The 12368-nt window shown below is 45.6% G+C and overlaps 1 protein-coding gene across 1 annotated transcript in view; it reads right to left on the minus strand.

The window, feature by feature from the left end:
* LOC126190385 (cytochrome P450 6k1-like) overlaps positions 1-11524 on the minus strand; it is a 173869-nt gene extending 162345 nt beyond the window's left edge. The window contains exon 1 of the mRNA XM_049931018.1: positions 11392-11524. The gene's annotated coding sequence lies outside the window, so the exon portion shown is untranslated. The remainder of the gene's footprint in view (positions 1-11391) is intronic.
* Positions 11525-12368: the final 844 nt, after the last annotated feature.

Here is a 12368-nt window from a genome sequence, read left to right on the forward strand (position 1 = left end):
GATGGCACACACAGTCAGAGTACGCTGTAAAGACGTCAGATCTTTGGTTACCAAACACAGCTCTGATATTAGACCGGCGAATTTTTTTTTTTTTTTTTTTTTGCACGCCCGGAAACAGTGCCGTTTACTTGGGGGAGGGAGAGGGGTCGCTCCATTAAGACAAACTAAGACAAGGACATGAACGAGGTTGTTAGTTGCCATGTCTCGAACCATAGAGACCAGTTCACTGAAGTGGCAAAGGTCATGGGTTACCTCCTACTATCGCATCGGACCTCCTCTTGCTCGGCGTAGTGCAGCAACTCGGCGTGGAAGGTAGGAGACAATGTACTGGCTGAAGTAAAGCTGTGAGAACGGGGCGTGATTCGTGCTTGGGTAGCTCGTTGGAAGTCCCCTGCAGAAACACTGAGCCGGCCGCAGTGGCTGAGCGGTTCTAGGCGCTTCAGTCCGGAACCGCGCGGCTGCTACGGTCGCAGCTTTGAATCCTGTCTCGGGCATGGATGTGTGTGATGTCCTTAGGTTAGTTAGGTTTAAATAGTTCTAAGTCTCTGGGACTGATGACCTCAGATGTTAAGTTCCATAGTGCTTAGAGCCATTTGAACCATAAAAAAAAACAAAAAAACAAAAAATTGAGTCATGCTGTCTCTATAGCCGTCCGTGATTGCGGAAGTGTTGCCGGACCAGGATTTTTTGCTGAACTGACCACGATGTTTGGTGATCGTCATGTCGGGCGATCTGGGTGGCCAAATCATACGCTCGGCTTGTGCAGAATGTTCTTCAAAGCGATCGCGAACAACTGTTATCCGGTAACATGGCGCATTATCTTCCATAAAAATTGCATCGTTGTTTGAGAAAAAGAAGTCCATGAGAGGCTGCAAATTGTCTCCAAGTAATCTAATATAACATAACATTTCCATCCAATGTTCGGTTCAATTGGATCGAAGGACCTAGTTCATTCCGCGTAAACACGGACCACACCATTACGGAGCCATGACCAGCTTACACAGTGCATTGTTCAGACCTTGGGTTTATGGCTTCGAGGGGTCTGCGCCACATTCGAACCTTACCATCAGCTCTGACCAACTGCATTCGGGACTCAACTGATCAGGCCACGGTTTTCCAGTCGTCTAGGGTCCAACCGATATGGCAACAAGCCCAGGAGAGGCGGTGCATGCGATGTCGTGCTGTTACCAAAGCCACTCGTGTCGGTTGCGTGCTGCCGTAGCCCATTCAAGCCAAATTTCGCCGCATGGTTCTAACGGATAAGGTCGTCGTACGTCCCACACTGGTATTCTCGGCCCACTTTTGACACTGTGGATCTCGCAATATTGAATTCCCTAACGATTTCGGAAATTAAGTGCCCCCATGCGTCTAACCCCAACTACCATTCCGCCTTCAAAGTATGCCGATTCTCGTCGTGCGCTCACAATCACATCAGAAACCTTTTCTCACGAATGAGCAGAGTACAAATGACAGCTCTATCAATGCACTGCCATTTTATACCTTGTGTACGCTATACCAACACCATCTGTAATGTGCACATCGCTATCCCACGACTTTTGTCACCTCAGTGTGTGATTGCCTGTCTCATAGGCGACCACTCATCTACTTTCCGGCTAACGCACACAGACTGACCAAGATATGATAGCCTCTGCCCACCACGAACTTGAACGCAGCCTGATTGCGTTGTGGGCTACTGATCCGCTAAGGAAAGTATCCCGTCAGTCCAACAACGTTTTGAGACTGTATTAACAAAAAAAAGAGAAAAAATGATCTGTAACTATGTTATAGGCCATGTTAATTATATTAATTCTGACGAAGGCACTCTTCCAAGTGTTGAAACCTGGTCAATAAGACTAAAAAATTTTGTGACCGAAGGTTCATTCGTTTCAATTTTAATTTAGAAACGGCCATTGAACCAAGGAGCCATGTTTAAAACTTTGCGAAAAAAGAGAGAGAAGGTAAGATGTTGGTTTCAGTGCACCAGGTGTTCTACATAGCTACCCCCCACTTGAGTACAACGTTCATAACCATGCGAAACTGTCAGGAATGTCCCTGTTTGTAATGTTGTTCATCTTGCGCGTCACATTCGTTGAATGTTGGTTGCGTCGTCTAAGCGTTTACCCATTATGTGAATTTCTGCAGTCATCCGTTATGATTATTTCCAAAAAAAAAAAAAAACTGTTCACGTTTTACATTTCAGTTAAGTAGCGACAGGTATCCTCGCGTTGTTTGTTGTTTTCGTTCGGGAGTCGAGATATGCGGTACAAACTTTGTACACACTTTTCTCTTCTTCGAAGCATTCTGTAGAAGGTATCGAAAACTTGTTTTAGAGATGTCGCTTCATTGCGATTTGTGACACAACAACGTTCACACACTGCTACTCCAAGGCCACAAACAACGGGTCCGTAATTAAGGAGAATTGCGTGACAGGGGCCGCATAACTCAGGAAACGTAGCGAGGACATGTCGATAACATGCGACGTAGAATTGCTGTTGTTTCGAGTTCCAAAGACGGACCAACACATTCAGCAGGTCGTCATTATGTTTCGGCTCATCACTGTATGAGTAATCTAGTTACAAGTATGGCCAACTCCATACTTTTTAAGAACTGGAAGTTTATGCCTGCCTTGTAAAGATTATAGACAGTCAAAATCTGAGCTTATAGTCCGATTTAAAGTAGTCGGCATTTGGCCGCTAGCGACCTGGAATGCTCTCGTCAGTAGTACACCAATGGCGGGGAGCCAAGGTGGCTGGCTATACGATAGTTTGTGGGGGAGGGGCGGCGAGGCAAGACCTGGGGGAGTATTTTTAATACTCTGGAAGAAAAATGGCGACTTGTAAGTAGCCACAAAAAAGTTCCAGTTACGGCCCCGTTAAAAACCTGCATAATACCGACTTTTAAATCATTTTCTTGAAAGAAAAACACAACTAAACTACATTTTTTTGCCAATAAAACTACCTGGTAACAGAGACCTTTAATCGCTACAGCCATATAGTTTCGTTTGATTAAAGCATCTGTACCTTGGTTTCAGGCGAAACTCATCGTTTCGTTTGATTCTGAGGTGCTATTCCAAAACAGTTGGAGAGCCTCTGCAATGATCTTCGAATTTAGGGGGAATACCAACGGGATGAGACATGAATAGGAATTTCGTCTGGGAGCCTGCAATGATAGTCCGTGCGGTTGTGAAAACCATTGTGCCAGTCTGGCCAGTCCCGACCCGTAGTACAAATTTTCATTCATCGCTTCAGTCTGCATAGATATGTAATATATTTTTACCTTTTCCAAAGAGATAGCGGGGGGTGGGAGGGGAGGGGGATGGGGGGACGTCCCTCGTTGTTCTCGTGTATGAGCTCTCTTACTGGGAGCCTCACATAGTCGCCTCCCACAATGTTGTCGCTTCTGCTGTGCAGAACATCGTGCCTGCTAGCTCTCAGGTAGGAAAGTTTTTCGGACGCAGCAGTTTCCGCTATATCTAGAAAATATGTAACTCCGACCCAAATGAAAATTAAGAAAAAAATTTTTGACTTAGTTAATGTACGATAAGTGAAGTTTCTAACTTTTCCGTCATTTTTTAAGAGATAGAGACTTTAAAGCGAATTTTTATCGCCGCGGAGAACGAAGCGCTGTGACGGTTGCCTGCAGAATAGAACTTCTCGTGAAAAAAGTGGCAAATTTAGACCTTAAACGTCGGATGCCAAACAATTTAAATCAGCCTATATGTAGAAAAAGTATATAGATGGACAGAAATATGTTAACTTAGCGTTAGAATCTCGGTCTAAGGTACAAAAACAATTTTTTTATAATTTGGATTTAGTGCGATTGTACGCTTAATAACAACTTCTTAAAAAAACGCGCATGTACCATTTTGTTTTTTTGAGTCTGTTACTTAGAATAATGGCCAAATCTATACTTGGATCTCAGTTTTCTTTAACACTGGAAAAACCGACGTTAGAATTCCTACATCAATTCTATTTCTAGGTCCACTTCATTACAAAATACAGGTGTTGTACAAAAATATGGGAACATCGCAAGAAATGGATGCTTGGATATAATTGCAGATGCTAGCTAAACGTATAGGTTGTGTTGTTGTCCGTGACCACGAACGGAACCTGTGCAATGTCATCAATATGTTGCGAGAGTGAGTCGTGTTCAGAACAGTGTTCTGGGAGTACAGTATGTCGGAGCTCAGTGACTTCCGACGTGGGCAAATCGTTGGTGCTCGTATGGTGGATGCTTACGTTGCTGTGTAGAGAGGCACCGCGTCGAAGATTTACATGGGAAAGTGGAAAAGAATCGTCGGCTAAGTCATTAAAGCGGCCGAAAGTGTGTGTTGAGTGATCGTCACTGTCGGTCATTGAAGAGCATTGTGACGAACAATAAGAGGACGACTAGTGCAAAAGTCACTGCAGAACTGAATGTCGCACTCGCGAACCCTATCAGCACCGGAAGAACACGAAGAGTGCTCCAGGAGCAGGATACTGCAGGACGAGCTGGAATTTAAGAACCACCCGTCACTGATGGAAATGTCCATAACAGGAAAACGCGGTACCGAAGCCATAAAACATGGACTGTGCAACAATGGAAGGGAGTAATTTGGTCGGATGAGTATTGTTTCACAGTGTTTCCAACTTCCAGCCGAGTCTACGTCCCAAGAGCTAAATATGACGAAGGTTGGGTGATGATTTGGGGCAGCCGTATCGTTCTGTTCCATAGCCCCCACGGTTACCCTGCAAGGCCACATTTCTGCCAAGGATTATGTGACCACTTTCACTGATCAGGTCCATCTCATGGTAAAATGTTTACTCCCCGATGGTGATACTGTGTTCCCAGAGGACGGGGCCCCTGTGGACACAGCTCGCATAGCCTAAGATTGGTTTTGTGAGCACGAGGAACTGTCGCATCTCGCCTGATCATCACAGTCACCAGATCTCAATATATAATTAACATTTCTGGTCTACTTTGGAGAGAAAGGTGAGTGGTCGCCGTCCACCTCCATCATTGTTATCTGAACTTGTCACTAATGAGCAGGAAGAACGCTATAAATTCCGTTTGAAAACCATACAGGACCCATTTTCATTCATTTATAACAGAAACCTGTTTTGAATGCCAACGGTTTTCCAACATCGTTTTATACTGTTAATGGGTTGTGTTTGTGGTATTTCGACTTTTGTCCACTCCCTGTATGTACTATAGGAAGACACGTACGATATTTTCTGCCTCTACTCTCTAATAATTTCTGAGAAACTAATTTCGTCATATTTGTAATTGGACTGATCATACTAATCTCGCGAAAACAGTAGGGATCAGTAGGTACTATCAATGCGACATATGTTAGTTTTTCTTCCATGCTAATTACTAAAATTTCTAGTCAGAGTTCTACTCGTGCAAAGTTTTAAACGAAGCAGTCAGTATCGGTCCTTGTTTAACGTATGAACAACGTAAAATCGTTTAGTGTGGCAACTTAACTAGCAAACGCCTACTTGCTTGCTATTTTTTTTTATCAGTCAACTGTGATATCTACTGCGATACTGTTTGCCGTATTTCACATCGCGACGTTGTATCAAGTCCATTACCCTTAGAATAAGCTGGTTTCCGCGCAGAAAGAAGCTTTACAGACCAGATAATGTCACTGACGACCTACATAGGAGCAGCCTTTCAAAATAATTTTGAAACATCAACTGCATTTGTATATATTTCAGCATATTATGATACAAAGACGTTCAAATAATACCATGCAGAAAAACAGTCCAACTTATTAATAGAATTCTTGCTGGCAGGTCATTCCTGGTCATACTGAGCAACGGAGTAAGCTTTTCGACTACACTAAATGATGAACTACCTCAGGGATCTATCCTCGCTCCACTACTGTTTAGTCTCCAATATACCTGAAACTAGGTCTCGTAGGTTTGGATGAACCGATGGCTGGGTGATGGGAGTGGGACATCGGAATTTTGTAGAAACAGAAGGTATCTTAACATCTGATCTGAAGAAAATGGGAACATACCTCTAGAGATGGAAACTGAAACCAAACCGCAACAAGACAGAGACGGCTTGCTTTCATTTGTGCAAAAGAGCGGCAAATACGCAGCTTTAGGAATATTTTGCTGACAGACTACTTCACCAGAATCAGACCCAAAATGTCTAGGGATTACATAGACGGGGCACTGTCCCCCAAAAATTATCTGAAAAGCTCTGCGCACTTCAGCACTTGGTGTAGTCTACTAATGCAGAATCTGGTGCTAATGTATAGCTTCGTAGTGCACGGGCACAAACGCTGACGTTCACCTGAACAGCACAACGAGAATTATCAGTTGTACACTAAGATCAAACCCCAACGAATGGCTGTCCATACTGGGCCACACTGCGCTCCCAGGACTTCGACGAAAGCATCTCTTCTGCGTGAGTTTAAACGCATACAAGGCAACCCGCAACTCCATATACATCAAGTCGCGGTAATCCAAAAATAAACCGGCTTCGATCAAGAGAACTATGAGAGGCTTGCACTTCACATCGTCAGAACTTGCCCTACATCCGAAAAAAAACCTCTACCTTCGTTCAACGCGCAAAAAGTTGGCAAGTATCAACAGAATACGCACCAATAACGGCAGAAGCATCGGCTCTCTTCATAGATGAGGTAAGGCTACATCTCGAAAAGGCGATTGTGGAGCAGCCAGGCAAACCGTTTGTCGCATTGTTACAGGATGTCCCAACAGGGCATATCGTGAAACTTTCGACTGTTTCCTGATGACAACGAACGACGCAATTGATTATATTGAAAACTAGCAAACCCGGCAATGCTTTGGAGTTGCTAAATTTGTGTGGGAATTGGATATACATTCTAAACTCCTTCTCCCCGCTCTCTGCTCAGCTCGTCCATCTCCCTCTCTTAGTTCCTCTCCTCCTCCCCCCCTCCCTCTCTCTGTACATGTCTTCCTTCCCCTTCCACTCTCTGTGCATCGACGCCTCACCCCGCTCTCTGTCCATCTCTTCAACCCCCCTCCCTTTCTTTGTACATACCCTCCTCCTTCCCCCTTCCACGTCCATCCTCTCTCCCCTGCTCTGTCAATCACCTCCTCTCCCCTCTCCGATCTTGAACCTTGTTTACCGTTATTGTGAACATAACCTCGATTGGAAATGGAAGGCACTAAAAATGAATGGGAAAATCGACTGGGGTCATTGGTATGGGGTGCAAGGCATACCTTCAACTGCTGGATCTGTGAGGATAGTAGCTTCAATGACAGTGTTTCACGTAGTTTCAATCTGTGAATCGGTAGGGTAACAGAGCTTCGAACGATCAGATTGCGACGTAGTACGAGTATTATAACCATGAGCCGATAAGCCATAAATACACATGTACTCTGTTCTGTAATACCAACAGCAGGGATGAAAACAAAACAACATTATTGTGTATACAATTTTTGTTTGAAACTGTATGTGAGTAGAAGGAATATACATGTGAGAAGTAATTTCTTTAATGGTTTAAGTGCCTACCCATCGTACACTCCTGGAAATTGAAATAAGAATACCGTGAATTCATTGTCCCAGGAAGGGGAAACTTCATTGACACATTCCTGGGGTCAGATACATCACATGATCACACTGACAGAACCACAGGCACATAGACACAGGCAACAGAGCATGCACAATGTCGCCACTAGTACAGTGTATATCCACCTTCCGCAGCAATGCAGGCTGCTATTCTCCCATGGAGACGATCGTAGAGATGCTGGATGTAGTCCTGTGGAACGGCTTGCCATGCCATTTCCACCTGGCGCCTCAGTTGGACCAGCGTTCGTGCTGGACGTGCAGACCGCGTGAGACGACGCTTCATCCAGTCCCAAACATGCTCAATGGGGGACAGAGCCGGAGATCTCGCTGGCCAGGGTAGTTGACTTACACCTTCTAGAGCACGTTGGGTGGCACGGGATACATGCGGACGTGCATTGTCCTGTTGGAACAGCAAGTTCCCTTGCCGGTCTAGGAATGGTAGAACGATGGGTTCGATGACGGTTTGGATGTACCGTGCACTATTCAGTGTCCCCTCGACGATCACCAGTGGTGTACGGCCAGTGTAGGAGATCGCTCCCCACACCATGATGCCGGGTGTTGGCCCTGTGTGCCTCGGTCGTATGCAGTCCTGATTGTGGCGCTCACCTGCACGGCGCCAAACACGCATACGACCATCATTGGCACCAAGGCAGAAGCGACTCTCATCGCTGAAGACGACACGTCTCCATTCGTCCCTCCATTCACGCCTGTCGCGACACCACTGGAGGCGGGCTGCACGATGTTGGGGCGTGAGCGGAAGACGGCCTAACGGTGTGCGGGACCGTAGCCCAGCTTCATGGAGATGGTTGCGAATGGTCCTCGCCGATACCCCAGGAGCAACAGTGTCCCTAATTTGCTGGGAAGTGGCGGTGCGGTCCCCTACGGCACTGCGTAGGATCCTACGGTCTTGGCGTGCATCCGTGCGTCGCTGCGGTCCGGTCCCAGGTCGACGGGCACGTGCACCTTCCGCCGACCACTGGCGACAACATCGATGTACTGTGGAGACCTCACGCCCCACGTGTTGAGCAATTCGGCGGTACGTCCACCCGGCCTCCCGCATGCCCACTATACGCCCTCGCTCAAAGTCCGTCAACTGCACATACGGTTCACGTCCACGCTGTCGCGGCATGCTACCAGTGTTAAAGACTGCGATGGAGCTCCGTATGCCACGGCAAACTGGCTGACACTGACGGCGGCGGTGCACAAATGCTGCGCAGCTAGCGCCATTCGACGGCCAACACCGCGGTTCCTGGTGTGTCCGCTGTGCCGTGCGTGTGATCATTGCTTGTACAGCCCTCTCGCAGTGTCCGGAGCAAGTATGGTGGGTCTGACACACCGGTGTCAATGCGTTCTTTTTTCCATTTCCAGGAGTGCAGTTGAAACTGACTGAAAGAAAGAAAAGTAATCCGCACATTCTCGCAGCAGACCACGGCATTTGTTTTCTCACAACCAGTTTCAACAGAAAACTCGTACATCAGCATTTGAAAAAATATGTAGCCTATGTCCATCTGAATGAATAACAGTGTATCGTGTAAAAATTTGAAGTAAATAGGTCAAGAACTTTTCGAGATTTTTGGTAACAATGTTTCCCTGTGTATATTACATATACATTTATATGTTATATATAGTATACGTTTATTAGAGTATCGGGTAAAAATCTGAAGTAAATTAGTCAACTACTTTTGGACATTTTTGGTAACAACGTTAAACAACGACATGCCTTGACATAGTAGTATAGATTTAAATGTCTGTCTGTAAATTGCATGTGTTACTGTTTGTGTTACATTTGATACTACGCTTGAAAAACCATAATGTCTGTCTGTAAATTGCATGTGTTTCTGTTTGTGTTACATTTGATACTATGCTTGAAAAACCATACGATAAATAAATTAGAAACTAAATTTTCACAAAACATGGCTATTGATGGAAGCTTACCACTTCCTCATTTTCAATCTACATATTACAAGGAATCACACTAACTATTTTAAAGTGAAAAAGAAAATAATATATATGGACTACATAAATTTTTCTGAATGCTTACATAGTGATCAGTTTTTCGTACCTAGCTGGGTACTGTGGCCGGTGACATCGCAACATGTTTGTTTTTCTTATTTCTGCGCAAATTTCTAGGCATCATCACGCCCCAGTATGTGAAATAATACCAACTGGCTGCACCAGACCGTTTTCAATTGGACTTGGACCAAGTACATCAGAACGGAGACGGTTTAAAATAATATACACGTATTAATTCAGGACTGTCATAAATGGAGAGAATGGCGGATGATATTAAATGGTTTGTTTCTTGGGGTGTAGGCCAAAAGATTTTGTTTAACCACTGGTGCTGTAGTAAATTATTTTTCCCCATTCCGATGAGGTAACAAGAATAATATAAATGACTTATGTTAAATCAACCACCTTAATAAACAAAAACGATTTTACCCGAAAATAACAGAGCAACCCTCTTCTGTCAATATCACTGAAAACAATGTTAGAACTAGTCTGACAGTTTCTCGACGCTCTTCGGGTCAAAAAATATGGAATGACCACTTCCCCCGTTCTGGCCACTTTACCACACCTTCCCGTGCCGATCTCACTGTCAACTGGTAACCTGCATGAATTAGTATCTTATATAAATTAATAGCGGTAACTGCAATACGAGACACGATCACAAATTTGTACTGATTGTTTTGAATGCCATTTTTCTTTTACTCATTGCATTGTCTTCTGAGGGGCGACAAAAAAGTTTCCTTTTGAGGGCATTGCTGCAGCGTATACGCTCCCAGCGGGACTTCGATGCTGGTATACAAGCACCGACATGTAGACAAGGGTTTACTGTGACCTGAACTCGCATTCGGGAGGACGTCGCTTCAAATCCGCGTACGGCATCCAGATTTAGGTTTTCTGTGATTTCCCTAAATCGCTCGAGGCAAAGGCCGGGATAATTCCTTCGAAAGGGCACTGCCGATTGCCTTTGCCATCCATGCCACAATCCGAGCTTGAGCTCCGACTTTAATGACTTCGATGTCAACAGGACGTTAAACCAAAATAAATACTTATATAAGAACGTAGGCTTCCGCGGCCGGGGTCATAATGATTAAAATTCTTCTGGGTATTATGCCGCGTCATTGCTATAAACTAACAACAATAATAAATTAAAACCGACGTTTCGGCCGAATTGCAACGGCCTTTCTCAGGGCACGATCCAAATCTTACTTCCTTCTTCTTCTACGACAGCCATAGTTTGATTTCATATTAGTTGCTACAGACATGCACCACATTAGAAAATGACCGTCTCTATAATACGCAATCACGAATCCATGTTACTCCCGTCTGATATTTTACCGTAGCTGGTAATCGATGCTAGTTGCGCACGCTCGTGAGTTGTCAACATTGGAAAACAATCAAGAAGATATTCTCCCTCTCGCTTCCGTTTAACCCGCAGTGGCCGCGGTACACGCCACTCTGTTGCTGACGTAAGCGGCGAACTTTACTCAAGGCCGAATACACCAACGTCAATTTAAACCATCACATCCTAAAATATGACTGTCTCTGTAAGTATTTTTGTTTGCTACTAGCTAAGAAAAATACACTCTTACGAAGCTTTCAATGTTAGTTGACGTTTTTAGATTCTGCTATTAGTTGCAATAGCATATTATTACGCACGAACACTTGATTCGGGCCTCGTGTGTGGCCGCAGTGTGACGACCACTGACGTTTATTTATTAATGACCAGCTCTGCTCGACATGAACAGCAGTGGCCCGTTCTAGAGAGTCAGAGTCAGATATCTGAAGTCGCGAACACAAGTGCTGGGCGCAGGAGAGCCGCTACGGCCGCCGACCTACCTGAAGCTCGGAGAGCAGGCGCTGTCGGCGCGGAGTGGAGTGCGGAGGTGCGGTGCGTCCGGGCCGCCGTCGCGACGCGCTCTGAGCGGCCGGGCCGCCGGCTGCGCGCAGTTCCCTGCTGAATCACCGCGGCCGTGCGCGGCGCCTGCGATTCGCGAACCTCTGCCCATTCTGCAGCCGCCTGCGCAGCACACAGACACTCGCCTCTAGAGCTGTCTTCGCAAATCGTGTCTATAGGCCAGTGGGCAACTGACTCTTAGAGACACTTACATCCACTTGCGGCGGCATGACTTGGTCATCGACTCCACAAGGCACCGAAACTGTCGGATGGATGTACTGATCCACAACTGCTCAATCGACGTCCACATCTGACGGTTATTGGCCGCAGGGTCCAAAGCGCACACATCTGACTCGCATCTCTTAAATGCTCAGTCGATTTGACACCATGTAATCTACCCAGCCACGGAAGTACTACACTACTGGCCATTAAAATTGCTACATCAATAAGAAATACAGATGATAAACGGGTATTCATTGGACAAATATATTATACTAGAATTGACATGTGATTACATTTTCACGCAATTTGGGTGCATAGATCCTGAGAAATCAGTACCGAGAACAACCACCTCTGGCCGTAATAACGGCCTTGATACGCCTGGGCATTGAGTCAAACAGAGCTTGGATGGCATGTACAGGTACAGCTGCCCATGCAACTTCAACACGATACCACAGTCCATCAAGAGTAGTGATTGGCGTATTGTGACGAGGCAGTTGCTCGGCCACCATTGACCAGACGTTTTCAGTTGGTGAGAGATCTCGAGAACGTGCTGGCCACGGCAGCAGTGGAACATTTTCTGTATCTAGAAAGGCCCGTACAGGACCTGCAGCATACGGTCGTGCATTATCCTGCTGAAATGTAGGGTTTCGCAGGGATCGAATGAAGAGTAGAGCCACGAGTCGTAACACATCTGAAT

Source organism: Schistocerca cancellata, chromosome 1 (genome assembly GCF_023864275.1).
Source record: "Schistocerca cancellata isolate TAMUIC-IGC-003103 chromosome 1, iqSchCanc2.1, whole genome shotgun sequence".
Lineage (NCBI taxonomy): Eukaryota > Metazoa > Arthropoda > Insecta > Orthoptera > Acrididae > Schistocerca > Schistocerca cancellata.